At 36.0% G+C, this 14,200-nt stretch overlaps 2 pseudogenes; one reads left to right on the top strand and one right to left on the bottom strand.

Annotated features, from left to right (window-relative positions):
• Positions 1 to 344: 344 nt before the first annotated feature.
• Positions 345 to 1,446, bottom strand: LOC113001880 (uncharacterized; annotated as a pseudogene).
• On the top strand, positions 1,445 to 13,089 carry LOC102661847 (probable LRR receptor-like serine/threonine-protein kinase At1g67720; annotated as a pseudogene).
• Positions 13,090 to 14,200: the final 1,111 nt, after the last annotated feature.

The following is a 14,200-nucleotide window of genomic DNA, read 5'->3' as shown; positions in this document are numbered from 1 at the left end:
CTTATTGCTTACAAGGAGCTGCTAGATTTTGGAACTTAGACCCCAAGTGGGAGAATTGTTAAAGTTTGTGGTCTTAGTTCCTTGGTCCCACATCGCTTGGTATGTAAAACTTGTGTGGTCTTAGTCCCACATCGCTTGGTTTGTAAAAACTTGTGTCTCATTAGTGTTATATATAGAGACACCTTGTAAGCTTTTATGTGCAAGTAATAAAAAGTTCTCCTAGTGTAGTCGTGGACGTAGGCACATACATTGGGTGCTGAACCACGTTAAACTTTGTGTCTTTTTCTTTCTTCCCTTTATTTCTTTCTCTTCTTTTATTGCTCTATACTAACAGCGATTACCACCTACACCGCACTCGTAAGCTTCGGCCGCGTTGATTCCGGCAACCGAAACCTGCACATATCGAGCTCCAGCTAGTCGAGCGAGAGCTCTACCGAGCCACCCTCCTTCACCACGATCTTCGTCACGCTGGGGTGAATTTCCATCGTGTGCGCCCTCACGTCGCCAATTTCGTCAGTCTCCGCCACGAACCGGAAGAAGTTAGGGGCCTCCTCCACTGCCACATCGGCGTCGGAGCGGAAGGGAAGCTCCAGCACACAGCTGAACACGTGCGGGAGTCACTGAAGCTTCTTCCCAGCGATCCCCAGCAGTGCCTGAGCATCCGACATTGGATTCCCCCCGTCGCCACCGAATTGGATAGAGATTTTGAATTTTCGAGGAACAAGGTGGACCTTCATGATTTTGTTCCCACCATGGAACGCTACAGAGAATTGCACCACCAAGATTAACTCCGCGACGATGACTAAAGGTTCCTTTTCTATGATAAAGGAACGGTTCTTCTTCTTTGTCTTTCTTCGTCCCCCTTTCTTTTCCAAGCGAAGACGAAATGAAAAACCTAACCCTATTTCAATTTATGTACGCGACGATGGCGTTTTGGGAATAAGAAAAGTCTTTGTTTCTTCACTTGCTCACAAAGCCGCAACTGCTACTATGTACCCAACCTAAACCCAACGAAATGGTAAGCGAATCATCAATTCTATGCTTTTTTGGACTCTAGGTTATCATAAAGTTTTATTTTTCTCTGTGATTCCTATTTCAATTGTGTCTTAAATATTGTGATTTGGGTGCCATTTTGATGTGGTAGGGTTGGATTAACTTGTTGAGGAACTGTGTTATGGTTTTGAAGGGTTCTTGAATTTCATTTTTGGTAATGATTTTGCAGGGGGCGTAGGATCTTTCCCAAAGGAAGGAAGTAGAGATTGGATTGGAGTTCTTATGAGCAGCTGCTTTGGTTATTGCAATTATTACCATGACCTTCGATCTAATAAGATGAATGTGTTCTGCGTAGACTATGCACTTAGGATGTGTAGGCACTGTAAGGAAGCTCATTCCCTACATAGAAGGTTTCAGATTTACAAATATTCCTACCCGGGTGTCTTCCGCCATGCCGAGCTACAGAAGTATTTTGATTGCTCCAAAATTCAGGTCCTCAAGATAGTAATGATTTCATTGTTAGGGTTTCTTGATTGATTTTCTAGCTGACTTTGATCAATTCAATTTCTTCTTCATAATTGATCTTGTTCATTTCTGATATATTGTGCTTAACTTGTTTTGCTCAAATGAATGATAACATGATGTAGCTCGAGTAGCTCTTTTTAGTGGATGTAGGCACTAATGGCGTGTGTCATTAACTTGCTAGATTTACTACAATGACTAAGTTTTTCATATGGGATTAGTCTAGAAATCTTTTATCCTTTATTAGCTTTAACCAATGAATGATATAGGTACTGATTTTATAATGTTGATATCTGTGAACTAGGCTTTGTTTATTTTTCCTTTGTATTGTACTTCTTGTTAGACTTTTTTATAAATGAACCTCATTGCTTATTTGGTATATCCGACTCATTAAATCTAGCTATATTCTCTTAATAGTAAACTCTGAACTTAACTTTCTAACTGAAAACTGATTGTTGGATGTTTATTTTCTGCTTACAATGGTGATGCAATTTGTAAAATCCATTGTGACTCTAAAAACGATAACCTTACGTTTGGGGCTATGCAAGGTTCAATATCTAATAGCTCTAGCATTCTGCCAATGTATATGACAAAACATTATTATTTGGTTTAAATCTACATTGAGTTTTTGATGTTTCTTTGTTGGCCACGTATTTGTTTGCTTTTAATGGTTACAACACACAAAGGACGAAGAATCTTAATTTCTTTTTTCGTTTGGTTTGTTTTTGTTTTTATATGTTTTAATTAATAGTTGCAAATAGTATTACGTTTATATTCACTTCCACTGATGAGTTTATAAAGAAATTTGAATGCTTTGGGCCATTTTTTTTAGAAAGCGTGTTTTATTTTTATTATTATCAATAATTATAAAAATGTTGTTTTATTTTACTTTCAGGAGAATGGTAAAATCAACTGTGTAGAGACTGTAGACTCTGTTTTCATCATTTTATAATACATGGTGTTTTTCTTTTTTAAACTACGCGTATATAACTTTAATAGAAGTCAATTATATTTGAGTTAATTTAACATAATAGGGTTAGTTTCCTCAAGATATTTTCTAAGGAAAATCAAGTATTATTTGTTGGTAAAATATGGTGTTATTTAATAAGCATATAAAAAATTAAGAAAAAAAAGTCTCAAAACATATTAACTATCTATAGACTCGCTACTATTTTGTTAATAGTATTACTAGTTTACTATTGTTGTCCTGTATTGGTTTAGTTGTTTCTTCTCACTATTCTATTCTACTCGTTTATTTCAAATTTCTTGGCATTTCTCGTAGCTGTTATATTATGTGGATAACATTGTAAGATAATGGTCTAGTGTAACATTTGTAGTTTAGTAAATTGTTTTTCCATATTCTTGTCAAGTGCTTAACCATAAAAATTGTCTAGGTAGTCTGCATTGAAGGCCACCAAGGTTTGAATCAAATTCAGAAGACATTCCAAATTGAACTGTTGATTGATTGTGGAATAGATAAGGAAAGAATTTAAGCGGGAAAAGTATAGATGAACAAGATAATAAGTATTAACTTGCTAAAGTGTCAATTTTTGCTTGAACATGTTTGATTGAGGGTATGTCATGAATTCTGCAGAAGGGGGTGGGAGACAAGGCATTGAATCAACTAGAAAAATCAATTAGTTCAAAACTTGAAGCTATAGTGGCTAGGCAGATAAGCAAGCTCTTCAGATTAGCAGCTTCTGGTGAACATCAACAATATCTCTTAAAATTGTTTTTGCATTCTCTTTTTTTCTTTTTTTGATAGCGTTGAGTATGAACCTTTGTCTGCCTTTGCTTTCTGTGCTTTATCATCTTCTATATGTGCTGGTGGAAATTGTTTATACTTGGGAGTCTTGGACAACCTGACACATATGTTCTTCATAAAAAAATGGCAGACTTATGTTGAGCTGTCAATTATATATTACTGATAGTATAAGAGTAATGTTGTAATAGACAGGAGGTTAAATTTCTCTTAAAAAATGGATGAAAATATAGTAACACTAGTATCATAAATCCTTATCAAATGCTAAGAATTTAATGTAGCTATTAACTGCTAAATAATTATAAATTAATAATAGAAAATTAGGCAAATTTTGGCTTAGAATTAATTATTTAGCAGTTATTTGTAATTAAAAGTTAAAGAATTAATAAAGTTTGAACTTTGGGCTGCAGATTCAAAGGCTGGAGGTGTAACAAACAAAAAGGCAACAAAAATTGAAGAAAAGAAGAAAATCTGAAGCAGGCCCAACCCAACACGCATGCTCAGCGCACGACATGCGCTAAGCGGGCCAGCCAACACAGGCGCTCAGCGAGGCGTCAAGCTCGAAGAATAGCAACATGCACTGAGCGTGCATCTCGCACTGAGCGCACGATCCAACAGAAGCACACGCTGAGCGCACAGCAAGCGCTAAGCACGAGGTGCCGTGCTAAGCGCGCCTACGAAAGCCCGAGGCCCATTTCAGCAGCTATAAATATAGAGTCAGTCCAAGGGGGAACGTACACCTCGCCTCAGAGCACATTTCTCAGCATTCTAAGCCCGAGCTTCTCTCTTTCTCTCTATATTCCTTATTTACTATCCATTCTTTCTTTCACCCCTCAGTTGTAAGCCCTCAATGGCCATGAGTGGCCATGAGTGGTTGATCCCCTAGTTAGGGCCTGGCAGGCCTAAAAAGTCAACAATATATGGTGTACTTCAAGAGTTATCAATGCAAAAGAGGATTCCTTCTGGGTTTTATGTTCTAATTTCTTTTCTGTTATCTTGCATTAACATCTTTAATTTTCTTTTTGGTTTTATTCACTTGGGAGAGGGTAAGTCCTAATAAGGGTTAAAGAATGAGTGCATGCATTAGTTTTAAGGGTTATATGCTTGGGAAAGGGTAACACTTAATAGAACAATTAAAGAAAGAAATCATAGGGTCAACATTGCTAGGCATAGAATGATGGCCCAATGCCCAGGCATTTAGCAACATCTAGAATTCAATCTTAATGCATTTTAATTATTGAGTCTTCACAAAGGAATTTGGGAGATAAGTAATTGAAATAGGCTTGTCATCGTGAGGTATCAGGGGCAAGTAAAACTGACAGATGTGGGTAGAACAGGTTCAATTGCATTGGTAAGGAAACATGATAATTTCATGCATCGTAGGCCAATTAGGTTTGTCCGGTCTTAACATCTTTATCTTAATTAATTATCTTTTTAATTGTTTGATCTAGTAGTTCAAATTTACTATCGCATTTATTCCTGTTTTTTACTATTTATTTCTCACTTACAAATTGAAGAGTATTCAATAAAAGTGCAATAAAATCTCTGTGGAAACGATACTCGGACTTCCGAACATTACTACTTAGAGCAATTTGGTACACTTGCCAAAACCTCAACATTTACATGTCTTAGTAATTCTTTTATAGCCTTATATCATTCGGATGTTCATATGGAGGGCCATTGTAGCTTCACATCTTTGTGTAGAGGCTACTCCTAAGCTTGTTCTTCAACTGATGGATGTTAAAGGGCTCACAATTTCACACGTCAAGAGCCATCTGTAGGTTGGTCATTTTTATTAACCTGCTTAATTATTACAAAGTTATATACATTAGTTCCATTATCATTGGTCAAAGTACACACCCTTATGTTCACAACTCGCAAGGCTTTTATTTGAGGTTCCTTATAGTTTTTTTTTTCTATTTTTCAAAATCAAATGTACAGAAACATGAAAGGTGACTCGTGTAGACAAGTTACCAAACTTTGTAAATTTAATCTAACCTTCTTTTTACTGCATAACATGTGTACAACTAGTAGCTTTAGTTTCCTTGATCATGGCTCTTCAATAACTCTCTCCTACCTTCATTTTCTATATATGTTTATTATTGTGTAGTGTTCATAAGGTTATATTTATCAATGGATAGATTTGAATATTATAAGAGATTACCTTAGCAGAAAAAAAAGTAAAGGTTTTATGATTCATTATTCAAAAATGGTTTCTTTTTACACCTTATATTTTTATATGGAAGAGACTCTTTTTTACTCTCTTCTTAGTGCATTTTTTCCGTCATCAAAATTTACATGGCCATGTTTGATTTTAAAATGGGACTCACTATATATATATATATATATTTAATTAAATTTATATCAATTTTATTCTCTCGGGTAGGGAATAAATTTTATTCTCTCGAATAGTGAATAATAGAAAGCGTCTCCCCAGCATTCCTCTTTTATTAGCTCCAATGTTTCCTATTTATGGTTAAAAGAAAAAGGAGAAAACTCGACAGAGAGAACTCAAATCAATAGAATAGAGAAGTCTCTTTCCCAAGCCCGGATAAAAGGAGAGGGTTGTGTTAGGCTTTCGACAGCCAACGTTAAACTTTGTCGAATCTCTATGACATGGATCAATTACGTAATAATGTGAATGCTAGGTCGTTGCCCGGAAGCAACGTGCTGTATGGCTCGAGTACAGTGTCAAAAGAGCAAGGGCCGCTGCATCGCCGCCCGGATGTAGTGAAAAGTAAGCAAGGGTTCCCACATTTTCGTGAACGGGTGTGGGTAAAGAAGCTAGTTCATGACAGGAGGATTCGCTTTGGTACATGGAATATAGGCACACTTACTGGAAAATCTATGGAAATAGTGGATGTTATGGTGAGGAGGAAGATCAATTTTATGTGCCTACAAGAAACTAAGTGGACAGGTGAAAAAGCGAAAGAATTAGACAACTCGGGATTTAAGCTGTGGTATACGGGAAAAATCAGATCAAGAAATGGGGTAGGGATTATTGTGGACAAGGAGTGGAAGAAGGATGTCGTGGATGTAAGAAGAGTAGGAGATCGTATCATAGCCTTAAAATTGGTAGTGGGACAGGACACCTTTAATGTTATTAGTGGGTACGCACCTCAGGTTGGGTTAGCAGAACACTTTAAGGTAAAATTTTGGGAGGATCTAGAAGGGGTACTTCAGGATATACCCCAAGGAGAGAAAGTTTTCCTAGGAGGGGATCTCAATGGACATGTAGGTAGCATGGCTAGAGGTTTTGAGGGGGTGAATGGGGGTTTTGGCCTAGGGGAGATGAATGGGGAGGGTAAATCCATCTTGGAGTTTTCGGAGGCTTTGGATCTTTCTATAGCCAATACATGGTTTAAGAAAAGAGAGGAACATCTTATCACTTACAAAAGTGGAGGGACATGTTCTCAGATAGATTTCTTCCTTATCAGGAAGTCTGATAGGAAGTATTGCTTGAACTGTAAAGTTATCCCGGGAGAGAGCTTGACTACCCAACATAGAGTTTTGGTTATGGATGTAAGAATTAGAGATAGGGCAAAGAGAAGAAGTCCTATGGTAGCACCAAGGATCAAATGGTGGCACTTGAAGGATGAGAAACAAGGAATCTTCCAACAAAAGATATGGGAGGGATGGTGTGGACAATCACAAGGAAGTGCAAATGATATGTGGAACAAGATGTCCCAAGAGATTATTAAAGTGGCTAAAGAGACGTTGGGTGAATCTAGAGGTTTTGGACCTAGGGGTAAAGAATCGTGGTGGTGGAATGAAAATGTTCAGAGCAAAGTTAGAGTAAAAAAGGAGTGTTTCAAGGAGTGGTCTAGGTGTAGAAATTCTGAAACTTGGGATAAGTATAAGATAGCTAGAAATGAAACCAAAAAGGCGGTGAGTGAGGCAAGAGCCCAAGCTTTTGACGGACTATACCAAGCTCTAGGAACCAGGGACGGAGAAAGATCTATATATAGGCTTGCTAAGGGTAGAGAGAGGAAGACTAGAGATTTGGATCAAGTAAAGTGTGTTAAGGATGAAGAAGGCAAAGTCTTAGTGCATGAAAAAGATATCAAGGAAAGGTGGAAGGCGTATTTCCACAACTTATTTAATGATGGATATGGATATGACTCTAGCAGTCTAGACACAAGAGAAGAGGACCGGAACTATAAGTACTATCGTCGGATTCAGAAACAGGAAGTAAAGGAAGCGTTGAAAAGAATGAGTAACGGTAAAGCGGTGGGGCCAGACAACATACCTATTGAAGTGTGGAAAACTCTTGGAGATAGAGGTCTTGAGTGGCTCACCGAACTCTTTAACGAAATTATGAGGTCAAGACGCATGCCGGAGGAATGGAGGAGAAGCACGTTAGTGCCAATCTATAAGAACAAGGGGGATATACAAAATTGTGCAAATTATAGGGGAATCAAGCTCATGAGTCATACCATGAAATTATGGGAAAGAGTGATCGAACGGAGATTAAGAAAGGAGACTCAAGTTACTGAGAATCAATTTGGTTTCATGCCAGGAAGGTCGACCATGGAAGCGATTTATTTATTACGGCGGGTGATGGAGCAATATCGCATGGCCCAACAAGACTTGCACTTGATTTTTATTGACTTGGAGAAAGCGTATGATAGAGTGCCTAGAGAGATTTTGTGGAAAGCTCTAGAGAAGAAAGGGGTTAGGGTTGCATATATTCGAGCTATCCAAGATATGTATGATAGGGTATCGACTAGTGTTAGGACACAGGGTGGAGAGTCAGACGATTTTCCCATCACAATTGGTTTGCATCAAGGGTCAACCCTTAGCCCCTACCTTTTTACCTTAATTCTGGATGTCCTCACGGAACAAATCCAAGAGATAGCGCCGAGATGCATGCTTTTTGCAGATGACATAGTCCTCCTTGGAGAGTCGAGGGAGGAGTTGAATGAGAGGTTGGAAACTTGGAGACGAGCTCTAGAAACACATGGCTTTCGCCTAAGCAGAAGCAAATCGGAGTATATGGAATGTAAGTTCTACAAAAGAAGGAGGGTTTCTAACTCAGAGGTGAAAATAGGAGACCATATTATCCCTCAAGCCACACGGTTTAAATATCTTGGGTCTGTAATACAGGATGATGGGGAAATTGAAGGGGATGTGAATCATCGCATTCAAGCAGGATGGATGAAATGGAGAAAAGCATCGGGGGTGTTATGTGATGCAAAGGTACCGATCAAGCTAAAGGGAAAGTTTTATCGGACTGCGGTAAGATCGGCGATTTTGTACAGAACAGAACGTTGGGCGGTCAAGAGCTAACATGAGAATAAAGTAGGTGTAGCGGAGATGAGGATGTTGCGGTGGATGTGTGGTAAGACTCGACAGGATAAAATTAGAAACGAAGCTATTAGAGAGAGGGTTGGAGTAGCGCCTATTGTAGAGAAGATGGTGGAAAATAGACTTAGGTGGTTTGGGTATGTAGAGAGAATACCGGTAGACTCTGTAGTGGGGAGAGTAGACCAGATGGAGAGAAGACAAACAATTCGAGGCAGAGGAAGACCCAAAAAGACTATAAGAGAGGTTATCAAAAAGGATCTCGAACTTAATGATTTGGATAGAAGTATGATACTTGATAGAACATTATGGCGGAAGTTGATCCATGTAGCCGACCCCACCTAGTGGGATAAGGCGTTGTTGTTGTTGTTGTTGTTGTTAATTAATATAAATTGATTTTCAGGGGTAACATATAACTACTAGTGAGCAAACTAAGACAATGTTACACTTTTGCTTAATTTTAATAAAAAATGTTAATTAAATAAAATAAATATATTTTAATATTTAATATTAGTACCATGGTTGTAGCATTTATTGGTCAACAGGATTTATATTCATGAAGGTTTTATTTATCCACCCTACACATCGTAAATTGAATAATGTAGATGCTTTATGCATTAAAGGCATATACAGACTCACTCAATCGTTGTTTCCCTTATTGGTTGCAAGTTGTAGTTCAAAATTTGAGCCAAAAGCTAGTCTTCATGCATGAGTTTAGGAAATTTTCAACTGTATATATATATAATTTTTTAGGCCATGTTGTAAGAATTGATCAATTTTTTAAAATTCTAAGTAAGAACCCAAATTGTCAAAACTAGAAGCAGAGCAAGTTTATTTCCTCTGAAATTAGACGTTTTGATCTCCCCAAATTATTGTATTAAATATATAGTTATTTATATAACTAGTTTCTACGGTTCACGTGTTTAATTTCTCGCCTAACATATTAGTGTGTTATTCAATTCATTATATATTATGGTTCACGTGTTAACTGGTTTAGGGGGGGAGGGGGATTTTGTTGTCAAGGTTAGATCACTGCAGGTAAGATTTATTTGTTAACTTAGTTCTTATCCTGGATTGATGGACTGAGGTAAAGCTAGTAGTGTGCACACCAAAAAAAAATACAAATTCCAAGTCAGTTACGTAAAAAACCGTCTTAGAATGATACAGTTACTAAGGCGGTTATTTGGACAACTGATGTAGAAAATCATCTACAGTATTGCATTTCTAAGATGATTATTCACACAACGGATCTAGAAACCCAACTACAGTAATGCCTTTCTAAGACGGTTATTCACATAACCGATGTAGAAAGTCCCGCACATTCTAAGATGGTTATCCAAATAACCGACTTAGAAACACTGATGTACTAAGACGGGTTCAAAACCGGCATTGTATAGCCCACCATATTTTACAACTCCCCTATTTAAGACGGGCCAAAACCGTCGTTGATTGGCCCCAATAACCAACTTAGAAAGGCTTATTTCTAGTAGTGTGTGGAACACTTGCCTAGTTGATATCTTTGTGAAGGGCGTTTATTCTCACCACTTGAGGTGCCTTGTAATTCTTTAGCAAAACCCCATTCTATTAAGCGTAGGTTATGGATTCAAATTGATTATATCTGCGGTCATTTTTGGATTTAAACACACACATGCACAAAATTTGAATACTTAAGAATATTGAATTCCAAAAATGCATCAAAAGAGTTTGAATAATAGAATGGCAAATATTGTCGTATTATTTATGTTGGGAATAAAATAGGTTGTGGCATGATGAAAATCATGACCAAATATTTCAAAAAGTTCACTGAACATTTTCCTATGCTAAACATTTATTGGAAGTTAAAGCTAAGTAATTTTTTACTTATTGCTATTGTTTGTATTACAGTTCTTTTGAGAAGGAATGTAAAAGGTGAAATCCCACTTAAGCTTAGCAATATACAAGCATTAACAGAGTTGTAAGTACATTGATCTTCATAATAGAAGTACTTTCAGTTTTTCTTTAATGTGATTTCTCGTGTAATTCATTCTGATTTACTGAGGTTGTTAGATGGAAACTTCCTTATTGGACAGTTACCTGACATTAACAAACTTATAGACCTAAATTGTGTAAGTTCTTGAGTTTGACGCATGCCACTCCTTGGAGGGTTGGAGAACAATCAAAATTTCAGCTCATATTTCAAATTTCTTAGTTTTTAACCCCAAAAATTCTTCTTTCTATGTTTTCCTTTTTATTATTTTCATTTCTTGGTGACCTGCATGCATTTAGAGAACAACAAATTGACAATTCGACTTCCATCATACATGGGTAGTTTGCCAAGCTTATTACTAGCATTGTATGTAGCACTTAAATGTTTCTCATCTCTAATTTCAGTTCTTGAAGTACTTCGCTAGTTAACCTGACTTTTCCTAATTGAACAGAATTGAAATTGCTATCCTCATATGTTTGTTAATCACACATCATCTGTGAATTTGTGACAGGTTCATACATAACAACTCATTTAGCAGGGAAATACCAGCCGGATTAATATCTAAAAAAATCATTTTTAAGTAAGTATGCTTAGCAATGGAACAATTTTCTTACATATTGTTAATTATATGCAATTAATTGCTTTAAATGCTCATCGATTTGACTAGGAAATGGAATCAGTTTGAACATAATAGAACAAGGATATTTTCAACTAGTCTTGTACCAAGATTTAAGTAACATCCATATTTAATTTCTGCTCTAGCTAGGATGGTATTCTTGAACTATACAGAGGAAACAAGAAGCATTTTAAGATGCTTGTGGGAATTTCAATTGGAGTACTAGTGATTCTATTAATATTATTCTCGGTAGTATGTTTGGTACTATTGCTTGATACATGGAGAAAGGCATCTAAAAATAAACATGACAAAAAAGGTTAGCCATTCAGTTAAAATCTAATGCTTTTGTTTCAACTTGATTACAATCAAACTTCTTCAACCTAGCATATTGTCCCCATCATGCATTTCTGCACACACTAACACTAAATCTGGATACTCATTTCTCCGAGATGGAAATTTAATGGATGAAAATACTACTTGCTATATTACATGCTTGGAGTTGAAAGAAGCTATTGACAATTTTTCAAAGAAAATTGGCAAAGGAAGCTTTGGATCTGTCTATGGGAAAATGAGAGATGGAAAACAAATAACAATTAAAAGTATGAATGAATCATCTTGCCAAGGGAACCAGCAATTTGTTAACAAGGTAGAGTTCAATTTTTTCCCTTCAGCATTTTCAAATTTGAATTCTGATAGGCTAGAAGTTTTGTTGTGAATAGTTTTTATCTTAGGAAGTGTATATCAACCAAAAAAAAATTCTATGAATTTCATTATTATGGCATTCTCCAAAATAAAAATGTGAATACCTCATTGTCAAAACCTTCTTGATTCCAGCTCATGCCTAACTGCAGTTGCATTAAAACATGGATTTCTTAGATAGCTAAACGTGACAACAATAATATATGAAAAATCTTAATTTTCAGTTATTTGATTATAGAATCACAATTTTCAGTATTATACTTCCAAGTTAAAATAGATGAATAACAAATTCCAATTTCTACAGATCTTGAATATCTACACACAAGATGCCGTCCTAGTATCATTCACCATGACAATTAGATGGGAAATATTCTCCTAGACATCAGTATAAGAGCAAAAGTATCAAACTTTGGACTCTCCAGATTAGTTGAAGAAGATTTAACCCATATATCTAGCATTTCATGAGGAATTGTAGGCTACTTGGATCCTAAATATGTCATGGTTCTCATGTATGTTTGTCTTTTCCCTTGAATGTGTCAAATTCAGTTTGTAATTGTTCTTTATAATTACAGGTACTATGCAAGTCATCAATTGACAGAAAAGAGTGATGTGTACAGTTTTGGAGTTGTTCTACTAGAATTGATTTCTGGAAAAAAGCCTTTGTCATCTGAAGATTATGGTAACGAAATGAACATTGTTCATTTGGTATGTTTCCCATTCATTAACCACAAGATGAAGCATTGGCATCATTAAAGGATGTTCAACAAGAACTAAACACAAACATGTACAATTTCATACATCGAATGCAATTAATTCTTCCAGAAGCCTAGGAGTATATTGCAAAATTTTAACACATTAAAGTACAACTAACCATATTTTAAAAATTTTGTTGCTGACTTAATGGTAAATCAGCATTAAAATCTTAATAGTTTAAAAAACATTGTTTGGCAAGCAAGATCCTTAACTTGTAAAGGAGATGCAATGAGCATCATTGACCCTTCTCTGGAAGGGAATGCCAAAACCGAGTCCATTTGGAGGGTGGTTGAAATTGTCATGCCATGTGTAGAACAACATGGTGCCTCCAGGCCAAGGTTGCAAGAAATAATTTTGGCTATACAAGATGCTATCAAGATTGAAAAAGGAATAGAAAATAAGCTAAAATGTTCATCAACATTTTCAGCTTATTGCATGTTATTTTTCTTCCTTATCTTGTGTAGGTGGTCATGATCGAGCTTAGCAAAACTACTAGAAACGTTGGTGGCAGAGTAGCTTGTGGTAAGCATAGTTTCAATATTAAATGTTGTCTTTTTTGACATTCCTTATTACCTATTTACCTATACAATTAACCTTATAAGGCTACCACTTATATGGAAATGACTGAACTTATTAAGAAAGGAAAAAACAATGCATTTGCTTATGAAAAAAGGTCTGAGTACTGTGATCATGAACAAGCAAAGGCAGATATAGAGATGTTAACTAGATTAGATCCACTTCGGATCTATCCTTATAGATATTGTGTTGTAGGTAAGTATTTTACCTAACTGACTTGTGTCCTCAAAAATCATAATGTCTAAGAATAGTAAATATGCATAAATCCAGACTTGTTTCGCTAGATTCTATTGAAATTCAGCGCATTCTGTGGCATTGCTTGAGTATACGTATTCATGTGCATGTGAATAGTTATGTGCTCTTGGGTTTACCAAATGGTATAAAGCTAAACATGGAATATTAAGCATCTATAGACTATAGTCTATACTGCCTAACTTTGATGGTTTAGCTCCTAAATTGTTTAACTTTCTCGCTTTAGGATCCATGTTAAACATTTTTTCTTTCTCATGTTATTGACAAATATTCTCACCTTATTTAAAATATATTTCAATCATATTGCTATCTATACCATTTTTTTGGGTAAAAAATCAATTTATTATTTGTAGAAATATGAATTTAAAGTTTCTAGCAAAATATTTCCAGTTTAAGGTCAATCAACGAAAACAAATGGTTGACAATTTTCAAACAATGGATATTGGAGTGAACCATGCTCCATTTCATTTTTCATCAACTAAGTCATAAAAAATACACTTAATTTCTACATTGGTTGTGGTTGCAACCAATGTAGAAAGTGTCTTTACAACATTGGTTTTGAGGAAAACGAATGTTGTAAAGACACTTTCTAGATTGGTTGTAGCCACAATGGATGTAGAAAGGGGCTTTCAACAATGGTTTTTGAATCATTCTCGAAAGTTGTCCACTTTCAAGGACAGTTGATTCAACATCAGTTCTAAACAGATGTTAAAAGTCCTTTGAGACCAATGTTGAAGGCTTGTTTCTGTAATAGTGT

The sequence above is a fragment of the Glycine max genome, chromosome 6 (genome assembly GCF_000004515.6).
Source record: "Glycine max cultivar Williams 82 chromosome 6, Glycine_max_v4.0, whole genome shotgun sequence".
NCBI lineage: Eukaryota > Viridiplantae > Streptophyta > Magnoliopsida > Fabales > Fabaceae > Glycine > Glycine max.
Note: the sequence above shows the minus strand (reverse complement) of the source record. Positions and strands in the feature narration are given on the sequence as shown.